Here is a 12,706-nt window from a genome sequence, read left to right as displayed (position 1 = left end):
GGGTATGGACTAAGAATACACCAGTACAAGATGTATGGTACGGGAACAGGACTTAAATGAGATGAGCTACGAGTACAACAATGGAGTCTAAGGTCAGTGTAGGACTCCATCAAGGCTTAGCGCTCCGTTTCTTCCTCTTCACAGTCCTGGATAGAGGAAACATGAAGAGGAAAAGAAAGAGTTATGTTGTACATTCGTTCCCAAGGCCATATGACATTACAGAAATCGTCAAGAGAACAAACGCATCTTTGGTACAGGAATATGAATGTGTGGAGAAGAAAGTACGGAAGAGGATGCAGGCAGGATGGAATAGTTAGAAGAAAGTAACAAAAAAAACGTGAAGGACAGAATGCATATTACAAAAGTCAGGCCGGCAGTGCTGTATGGAATGGTCAGTGGCGATAACAAAAAGTAGATAAATGAATAGATAAAAATGAATAAAAGGAGGAACAGGCTCAGGCATAAAACAGTCCGATGGAAAATAGTAGCACACCCGACTACTGCGGCAGATCATATGAGGAGAAGCAACGCGGACAAAGCTAAAAGAAGGGTATTGGAATACGAAGACCAAAGAGATGACTGGGCTGTGTGAAAAGGGAAACCGAGGTGAGAGGGGTCGGTTAAGACTATTTTCAGTATTATCTAACTTTATCCGTCGCATCAACAGCTTGAGCATTTATCCCAATCGCGATGGAGGATATCGAAGGTTGTACAAATAGAGACTGGAGACCTCAATATATAAAGGAAAATGTACAAGAAAGAAATAGTAATAGTAATGAAAACAGTGTTTCGATTATTAATGAAAGTCACGTAAATTATGCCGTTGATAAAAACAGAATGCTGTTGAATTATAGAAATAAGAAGGAAAAATCAATGAAAAAATAGTAATGGTGTACATTCATTACTTATCACAATCAAAGTGAAGGATGTTTCAGACAGATAATTCCATAGCCAATTGAAAATAACGGCAATAAAAAAAGAAAAACAATAAAATCAGTACCCAGAAAAATATACAACCAGAAAATACCCAAACAGCATTTCACTAAAGACCCTGCAACAAGAGAGTGAGTTAACAATGAAGGAGAAAGAGTATGATATAAGCCAGGACTGTGACCTGTGGTAGTGTCAAGCGCAGAGGGAGCAAGGATGACAAAGATGCTTGAGTAAAATGTTAAGAGGTTAAAGAAATGTATAGATATACCTGTGTGTGTGTGTGTGTGTGTGTGTGTGTGTGTGTGTGTGTGTGTGTGTGTGTGTGTGTGTGTGTGTGATAAAAAATCAACAAGAGTAATGTTTAGGAATTATAATATTATGTTAAGAACAATACGATTAATGGTAATATTATCATTAATAATAGTAATCACAATCATCAATCACGACAATAATAATTATAACAATTATTATGATAAAGATATTGATAAGTGATAATGTTAATATCATTTTTGTTATTATCATTATCATCATCACTGTTATTATTACTGTCATTGTTATCATTATCATAATTGTTATTATTTTATAACTCTTATCGTCATTATCATTGTAATCGCGTAATTATGATACAGTAATATTTCACGCTAAATTTGTAGTGATAAGATTTGCAGGAAAAACAATGGTAATGATGATGTTAAGAATGATAATAATAATGACAATCATTATAAAGATAGTAATGATAATAACAAGAGAAACAACAAAAACGGGAAAAGTGCAACTATAATTATAAAAACAACAAGTAATAATATAAAAAATGATATGACCAATATTAATATCAATAATGGTATATCCAACACTATCAGCAAGAATGTTCGTGACGATAAAGGCGTATAAACCTAGTTCTATAACATAAAAAAAGGAGGACTTGCAATAACAACAAACAAAAACAATACACTGACTGAACAAACAAACAAAACATAAAAGAAAGCATACACAAGTAGATACATAATACACGAATGTCGCTACGCACACCTACACACAATATGTATGTATGTATGCGACTCAAGCAAACCTAACGTCTTGTGTTGCCCAAGCGTGTGGCATCGGGATGAGTGGAAGCCCTTAAGGGAGATATAACCTTAAATAAATGTGTCGAGTGGGTTCTTTCCGCACGCTACGAGAATCAGTCGCGCAACAGGTCTTCTCGTCTGTTGTTCCTTTGTGCCTTGTGGCCGGCTGGCTTATTTGGGCTTCCAGGAAAAACCCTTTTTCGCTTTCCTTGATTTATTTGTTATTCTATGGTAAATGTGTGTTGCACTTTTATACATACATATATATATACACACACACATATACATATATATATATATATATAATATACAGATATGATATACAGATATATACATGTATATATAAATATAAATATACATTATATACATACATATGTATGTATATATAATTACATATACATACATACATATATACATATATATATATATATATATATATATATATATATATATATATATCACACATACGTAAGTTTATGCGTGTGGGTAAATATTATACACACACACATAAACACACACACACACACATATATATATATATATATATGTATATATACATACATATTTATATATACACATATATACATAGATATATATATGTATATATATACATACATATATATATGTATATATACATACATATTTATATATATACACATATATACATACATATATATACACATATATACACATATACATATACATATATATATATAAATACACACAGACACACACACACACACACATACACACACACACACATATATATATATATATATATATATATATATATATATATATATACATATATGCGTGCGTGTAAATATTTTATATATGTATATTCATCTATAAATATATATATGTGTGTGTGTGTGTGTGTGTGTGTGTGTAATTATAAATGTATATATAAATACATAAGTATATATATATATATATATATATATATATATATATATATATATATATATATGTCTGTGTGTGTGTGTGTGCATGTTTATATATTTATAAACATATATGAATATATATATATACATAATATTATTCATATATATATAATACATATGTAATAATATAACTTAAATGCAGTGTATGAAGGAAATAAGTAAGTCTACCTTCATTTCCCTCATTTTCTATAGTATAACATTCTTCTGTGACAGAAAACGGGAACTTCTCACCGGAACTGCAATCAATAAAAGACACTCGATGTTGCACCTTCATGTACTAGGTTCATCAAAATACAAAAAATATGAAAATGTCTAATACTTTGTGCAATATGCTTTAACATAAATAATAACACTGTTACAAAATACCGCCAATATCTGATAAAAAAAATATGTGTAAAAATAGATTATGAAAGGAAATAGCGGCAGGAAATAGACTGAAAGTAAATACATCTTTCTCTTCTTTTCATTCTCGACAGACTAAGTACTGTCAAGTAAATTTCAAGTATGTGTATGTATATGTATATATTACACACGTAATATATATAAATATATATATTTGTTTATTTATTTATTTATTCATACATATACATAAACACATACACATGTATATACATACATATTCATATGTGTGTATATATATACATACATATACATATTCATATATATATATATACAGATACACATATACACTTATACGCATATATATTTATACACATATAAACATACAGATATACATATACATATATATGTGTGTGTGTGTTTTTTTTTCATATGTATATGCATATGTATATATATATGTTTATATATACATATATATACATATATACATGCATACATATATAAATATATACTGATATGTATATACATAAACATTTAAACATACATTTATGTATATACATAGATATACATATATGCATATATACTCATATGTATATATATACTCATATTTATGTATTCATTTGTGTATATATAAATACATAAACATATGCACATACATACATATACATATACTTATACATATATATACATATATATACAAATACATATATATGTTCAGTTACACACACACACACACACACACACACACACACACACACACACACACACACACACACACACACACACACATATATATACGTATAAACTCATGTATATATATATGTATATATATTCGTGTATATATATATTTATTAATTTATATATTTACATATATATGTATATATATGAATATATATACATATTTTAAAATCTATATGCATATATGAATATATACATAATATATTTGTAAATGTACATATATATATGTATGTATATGTATATGGATATATACAAATATATATAAAATGAGAAAAAAAATTGTTGCCGCTGCATTCATAATTTCCAGAATTAAATGTGCGCAATAATGCGGATTCCCTTTACGGGTCTCTCATTACATCTCAAGGGGACTGACTCTGCCATTATGAGCCTCTGTGTCCTCACTCAGGTGTGGGTGAGTGTATACAGTAGACACACACACACACACATACACACACACACACACACTGCACACACACACACACACACACTGCACATACACACACACACACACTGCACATACACACACACACACACACACACACACACACATACAGTGCACACACACACACACACACACACACACAGACACACACACACACACACACACACTGCACACACACACACACACACACACACACTGCACATACACACACACACACACTGCACACCGGTTGCACTCACTCACCAACCTTCATAGACACGATAGAAAACCGGCTTACCTAATCAACTGTATCGGTAGTTTTTTTTTTTTTTTTTTTTTTTTTTTAACCAAACGTCAGACACAACCGATTTGTTGAAAATACTCCACGAAAACATTTTGATGAAAGATTCCTAAAATTCCTTTGCCACCCACGACGCAGCCTCCAGCCAGGAAAATACACTTCAGTTTTCCCGTTAACGGCTCCTATCGACACTCGCTGATCCCGTCGGATATTAGAACATCGGCTTCCCAATATGACTTTTTATAGAATTTTCGCAGAGTCGATATCATTTCCTTTTTCTTTTTTTCTAGTTTTTTTTTTTTTTTTTTTTTGGGGGGGGGCACTTTTTACTATATATCTATTTTCTCTCTCTATCTGTCTATCTATATGTGTGTGTGTATGAGTATATGCATATGTATGTGTGAACACACACACACACACACACACACACACACACACACACACACACACACACACACACACACCACACGCACACGCACACGCACAGGCACACGCACACACACACACACACACACACATTTGTCTCTAAATCTTTCTCCCTTTTACTTTTCCATTGTAAAATTATTCCTCGGTTGAGTTTTATTTTAATAAAAATAAAAACGTACTATAAGATGTATTTTGCAGAATTGAAGTTGAAAGAAATATAAATGCGTGAAGAAGACCTTTATCATTGTAAGAAAAAGAGGTCAGTTGAAGCGAAGTAGATTTAGTCTCTCTGTATACTTCTATCTACCTTGAGTGCAGTTTTAATTTAGAGATGTAGATTTGAGCACCAATGCAAGTTTTAATGTAGACATGTATATATCAGTGTAAATGTATTTGAGTGTACAAGTTTGTTTATATGAATGCGCGCGCGCGTACATATAACAAACTTGTACACGTGCGCATATGTTTCTGATTAAACGCATATGTACGTGTACTATGCACGTGTAATTATAAGTAGGTGTATATGTGTATCTATATGTATACATGTTTGTATCCTGTTCGATTACATATTTGTCTATGTATAACAATGTCTGGATGCACCTCGGTGTATACATATGTGCGTGTTCGTATATACGTAAACGTGTAATAGCTATGTCTACATCTGCATTACGTACACGTATTTATGAATCTGTATACGCACGTGTAAGTATTCGTGTGCACAGGGGGAATCGTAAAAAGATGGAGGAGCAAGCTGAGGAGACAGGAAGAAACGACAACTATCCAATATCCTGCGCATGTGAAGTAAGGAAAGCGAAGGGAGCGTGCGAGAAAAATGATATCCTTTACAACTCGACATTCTCTGATTCCATATGGGTCATATTGCGGTAATTATCCGTTATTTCCCCCCATTATCTCCGTTCCCTATTTTTCATATGTTTCCGCTTCCCGTAATTTGGTCTTCTTCCCCCTCCCCCCCTCCACGTTTTTGTTTTTTTTTCGTTATCAGAAAAATACAACATTCATAGCCATAAAATTCGCAAAGAAATATGCATGCAAAAATGTACACGCGCATGAGCCCATAAATAAACCCACCCACCCACCCACTGTGCTTTCCATTTCTAGCGCTAAGTTGTCACGAAAAGCATTGGTGCGCGGCCGTTTTCATTATTGTGTGTATATACATTTATCGGCTTATTCATTGTTTTAAATATACAGTTCACTACATATGTTATTGAAAACAAGCTAACACACGTACACATATAAAAACAGAGACACATACACGTTCACAAACGTTAAAACGTACACACACATGCGCGCGCGCGTACGCGCGTAGACACATAGACAGACACATGCATACGCACACACGCACGCACATCCACACACATATGTGTATATATATATATATATATATATACACACACACACACACACATGTTTGTATACATTATATCCCTAAAATCCTATAGTTGCCCTTGTCAAAATATCCGTTTTCTGTGATGGTATGAACGGGACTTGGTAGAAATGTGCAATTTTTTAAATGCATCATGGACTTTATTATTTGACTGTTTGTTTTAATAAATGTTAAAAATATTTGGAGTAGTTACTGATTTGATTTAAAATGATACTAGAGATAAGCATAGTTGACATTCTTATTATCATTAGAGCTATGATGATAAGCCATTCGCGACGGGCATGTCACGTATCCGTGCCATACCCACTGTGAGTTTACTTGTTTAATGACGTGTATAACGTCATTAAACAAGTATTTACCGCATTGATGACTACACTTGTACTGAATCACCAATGAGCCAATTGCGAATACTGCCTGTCTCGCTCGTTTACCCTTTTCTTTAATTTACGAAAATATTTTACGTTATCTTATTTTGCTATTACTATTGTTTATAACATTATAGTATTTATAATGTTTATGATAAAAATAACACCATCAATATTCATAGGAGTAGACATACATACATATATACATATATACATATACACACACACATACAAACACACACACCACACACACACAATATATGATATATATATTTTATATATATATATAGAACTATAGTATATATATATTAACACAATAAATATTAATATGTATATACAATTAAATATATATTATATAATTCATGGGCGTGGGTGTGTGTATTGTGTGTGTGCTGTGCGTGTGCGTGGTGCGTGTTCGTGTGTTATGTGCGTTGTGTGTATGTGCTGTGTGTGTGTGTGTGTGTGTGGTGGTGTGTGTGTGTGTGTGTGTGTTGTTTGTGTGTGTGTGTTGTGTGTGTGTGTGTGTGTGTGTGGTGAGTGTGTGTGGTGTGGTGTGATGTGAGTGTGGTGTGTTGTGTGTGCACACACACGCACAACAACAGTGACAGACACACACGCGCGCACACGCACACGCACACGCACACACAGACGCACACGCAAATTTTGATAGAGCAACATTAAATGATTTTTCATGTTTTTTTTCACAGAGAAATATGATTAAGAAATCCGGAATGAAAAATGAGGAGTAGGAAATTAAGCGTTTCAAACGAGATTTTTCAAACTGAATGACTTTATTATGGCGAGCACATGAATAATTTAGTAGGCAAGTCTAAGTATTCAGAGGAAGGAATGAATGTTGCAAGTTAAAAAGGTAATATTGCATTTGGTCCTTGGCTTCCACTACAGTTTGATGTGATAGCAATAAAAATGGCCCCCTAAAAAGGATACAGGGAGAAAATGCGTTACCGTTCCCTCCTGTCTGTCTGTCTGTCTGTCTTTGTCTCTGTCTGTCTGTCTGTCTTTCTGCCTGTCTTTGTCTCTGTCTGTCTGTCTGTCTTTCTGCCTGTCTTTGTCTCTGTCTGTCTGTCTTTCTGCCTGTCTTTGTCTTTGTCTTTGTCTCTGTCTGTCTGTCTGTGTGCCTGTCTGTCTGTCTGCCTTTCTGCCTGTCTTTGTCTCTGTCTGTCTGTCTGTCTGTCTGTCTGTCTGTCTGTCTGTCTGTCTGTCTGTCTGTCTGTCTGTCTGTCTCTTTCTCACAAGCACGCACACACACACACACATATATATGTGTATGTGTTTGTGTGTGTGTGGGGGGGGGGGAGTGTAAGTGTGAGTCTGAATGTGTTTGTGTACATGAAATATCAAAGTCTTTGATTCGTAATTTAATCAAAATATATTTCCTATGCTTAGAAGGTTATCATCAGACGCCGAAAAAGGTCCGGAATACCAACCTAACAACATTTAAGAAATACGTTCAGTGATGGCTATTTTTTTTTTTTTTTTTTTTTAAGTTGATTGTTGGTTGAGCTAATGGTTGTCCGATTAAGTATCTTAAATGTTTACCTTAAGGGGAGAAAAGCTTGTGTATGTATTTGTTACCAAGCCTGAAGCAAGCTCAGGCTCTTTCTATGAGCAGGTAAGGGATAAAGTAAACGATGTCAGCGTTATGTTTTTTAGAAAATATAATAGGTCACGAGTAAATAGGATGTAAAAGTTGTCTAAGGTCATATAGATCAAGTTCTTATAAGAATAATTAAAGTAGGTTCGGGTTTTTCAGTGAAGGGAAAAGTGACTGGAGTGACGAGCTACTAGTTTGTATATATACATACATATACATATATATATACATATTTATACTCACACACACACACAGACACACACACACACACACACACATATATATATATTGAGAGAGAGAAAGAGAAAGAGGAGAGAGAGAGATATACATATATAACTATGTATGTATATACATATATATGTAAGTATGTATGTATGTATATATGTGCGTACGTGCGTGCGTACGTGCGTGCGTGCGTGCGTGCGTGCGTGCGTGCGTGCGTGCGTGCGTGCGTGCGTGCGTGTGTGTGTGTGTGTGAGAGAGAAGCAGACAGACAGGCAGCCAGACAAAGCCAAATAGAGATAGAGGAAAATAGAGAACGATTATAAAGACGTCCCCTAATATACGAGTGGCGTGAGAATTCAATTATTCCACCAAAAAAAAATCCACTTTTAGACCCGAATTCGTCTAGTTTAAGCCCCTTTTTTAACAAAAGAAAGTCCTTGAAATTAATTAGTGTGTAATGATGCATAATCATCTGTCTTTGTATCCTACTTCAGTGTTAACGCAGCGATGTAATGGTGATAGGATAATTAGGGTTTTTCAGAAATAGTAAAGGTATTGTAAGTGAAAACTGGGGTTTCATTCCGCAGAATTTTTACGCTTATAATGAAGGTAAAGAATAATAATATGGAGTGTGGGGGGGAGGGGGGGAGGAAGAAAAGGAAGGAGGAGAAGGAGAAGGAGGAGAAAAAGAAGAGAATTAAAAGATTAGAATGGAAAAGGAAAAAAACGTGGATTTAGCTCATTAGTAAGTGTTTTCCCTTTCATTTCTTGCATCGTCATGAATGCAATCATTAGCTTTCGTGCTACTGTTCTTCTAATCTGAATGTTTACGCACACACACGCGCGCACACACACACACAAACACACATATATACATATATCTTAATATTGATCTACCTATCTATAACGATCTATATATATATACACATCTCTCTCTCTCTCTCTCTCTCTCCCTCTCTCTCTCTCTGTATATATATATGTGTGTGTGTATGTGTGTGTGTGTGTATGTGCTCGCGCGCGCGCACGCACGCACGCACGCACGCACACACACACACATATGTAGAAAGAGCGAGAGAAAGAGAGAGTTTGTAGGCATAAGAATGAAACGTCATAAAACCAAACGATTAAATAAATAGATAAATATAAAGTGACACGTTAAAACCCCACCCGAAACAGAAAACCGATGACGTCAAACTTAGAATGACGTCATTCGATGGGAGGGGCCAGGCCGAAGCTGCTAATGAGAGAGAAGGCGAGGCAGGTCATGTATCCGATTATGAAGCTTCCACAGAGGTTTACGGCCCTGATGATACGGCTGGAGGGGCCATAACGCTCCGGTCTCCGAGCTCAAAAGGGGAAATCTAAGGGCGTAGTGAGGGGAGAAGGGGGGGAGGGGGAGGAGGGGAGAGGGAGAGGAGAGCGCAACAAGGGGGAAACAAATTGGCTGATTTCGACACCGGGATGACGGAAAAGCTGGAAGAGGGAGGGAAGAGATAGGGAGAGTGTCAAGGAGATTGAGTTGATGATGATGATGATGGTGCGAGGAAAATTGTGGTCGGAAATTGTGTTCATTTCTCTTCTTTTTTTTTCTTTTTCTATTGGTATTTTAGGTCTTGTTTTTTTTTTTTTTTTTTTTTTCTTCCTCTTCCTCTTCTTCTGTCAGCTGTGCAAATCATCTTTCTCACTTTCTCCGTGCTTCTAGCATTTCTTTTTCTCTATCGACCTTTATTCCTTTCTTTGCTGCCATCCCCAACTGTATACATATATGAGTAAATCCCTACCTCCCTGCCATCCCCCCCTCTTTTTCTTTCTCTTTCTCTCTCTCTCGTATACACATATACATAAACACATATACGCATACATAGACAAACAAACACACAATCCACTTTTTTCTTCTTTTTGTTTTACTTTTATCTCCATATTCCTCCCTTTCCTCCGTTCAAAATCCTCTTTACTTTCGCCATCATTCGCACAACTTACATTCTCTGCACAAGAATGGCCGGATATTGCCTCCTATGATTATTATCTTCCTCCTCATGAACCCTTTCAACATGGCGTTTTAATGAGGTCGGACCTTCACTCCGCTTTAAGGCACAATGCAGTCATCAAGGGCCATTTTTGTGAGTCACTGTGGCATTTTTTTTTCAACTGATGCTATAACAGATGGCACTGCGTATGTGATGTGGTTGTGGTGCTGGTTGTCGGGTAGTTAGTGTTAGAGTTTTATCTATCATCTATCTCTTTTAGGAATAACTATATTCATTCTTATTTCCAATGCCCATTTTTCTTATAAGCTATTTAAATAATTTTCATCCATTTTGACCACAATGAACATGATCAACTGGCTATAATTATACCCTTAAATATCATCACTGTCTCCATCACCATTAACAGTATCATTCTCATATTCTTCATTATCACAATCTTCATTCTTATATTTTTCATTATCACAATCTTCATTATCATAATTTTCATTATCAACATAACATTTATTATCAATATTATTAACTTTAAAATGTCCTTACCCATCATTAGCATTATCCGTATCATTATCGTAATCATTACCATCACCATTAGCATTGAATAGGTGCAACGAGCACGGTTAAACATTAACGATAATAAAATAAAATAAACATTAATTGTATTAATTAGAACGGAGAGGTAAATTCTATAAATACAAGTTGTTAATCACTCTTTTCTTCATTACATCTATTGAAATAATTTACAATATCATAATTACCAAATAATGTGTTTTAATGAGAATGTCCTTGGTTAGATGTTACAGTATTATTACAGTCGTTTAACCTTTATCTTTAACATAAACTAATAATTGACCTTATATTATTTTATAGTTCTCCGAAGATCAAGAAACTATTTACAAACAAATACATATAAAGAATAAGTTAAATGAGAGGGGAGATTACTTAATAACATATTCAAATATGGAAGGCCAATGATTGCCTATAAGCTTCGCAACAGCTGTTTGTAAAATATATACATGAGTGTGTGTATTAATGTCTGTATGTATGTATGTATGTATGTATGTATGTATGTATGTATGTATGTATGTATGTATGTATGCATGTGTATATATAGACACATATATACATACATATATGTGTGCATGTTTGTGTGTGTGTATGTGAATAGAGAGAAATGCCGATATATATAGATAGATTGAGAGGCAGTGAGATAGATAAATAGACTGACAGCTACAATCCCATTTTTGGTTTCGAAATCTGATGACAAAAGTCTATGATGTCATGCCCAGCAATTAGACATACACGAAACATGAGAAGTAATTTTGCAACATGCAATACTGACGTCATTAAATTTCTGACCAATTATAATTACGGACAGTTGGATGGGGGTGGGTGCTGGGAGGGTGAAGGGGGTGGGGTGTGGTTGAGGGGAGGTTGCAGGGTGGGCGTGGATAGGAGGGAGAGGATGGCGTGAAAAGGTGGGCGGGGAGAGGGGTGGTGAAGGGGAGGGTGTTAGCGAGGGAGGAGGAGGAGGGCAGGTGAGAGGAGACCCGAACCCACCAATCACAATTAAGGGGGAGCATGGGCGGGGCCGACTCTCTCTGCATGTTACACTCGCCCCCTAATGGATGTGCATAATCTGTGGCTGAGCTGAGAATAGTCAAGGTCAGTCTCGGTCATCGCTGGTTATTATCTGTTGTATTCTTGTTTCTTCTTTTGTTGATTTGTTAGGGCATAATTTGCTGGTAGGACGAGGAGGAGTGGTGTTTATGAACAATGGATAGATAAGATCTTTGGGTGAAATTACTTTTTTTTATTTAATTTTAAACCCTGAGCGTATATACAAACATACAGAATGTGTGTGTGTGTGTGTGTGTGTGTGTGTGTGTGTGTGTGTGTGTGTGTGTGTGTGTGTGTGTGTGTGTGTAAGAGACAGAGA

The sequence above is a fragment of the Penaeus chinensis genome, chromosome 4 (genome assembly GCF_019202785.1).
Source record: "Penaeus chinensis breed Huanghai No. 1 chromosome 4, ASM1920278v2, whole genome shotgun sequence".
Classification (NCBI taxonomy): Eukaryota; Metazoa; Arthropoda; class Malacostraca; order Decapoda; family Penaeidae; genus Penaeus; species Penaeus chinensis.
Note: the sequence above shows the minus strand (reverse complement) of the source record.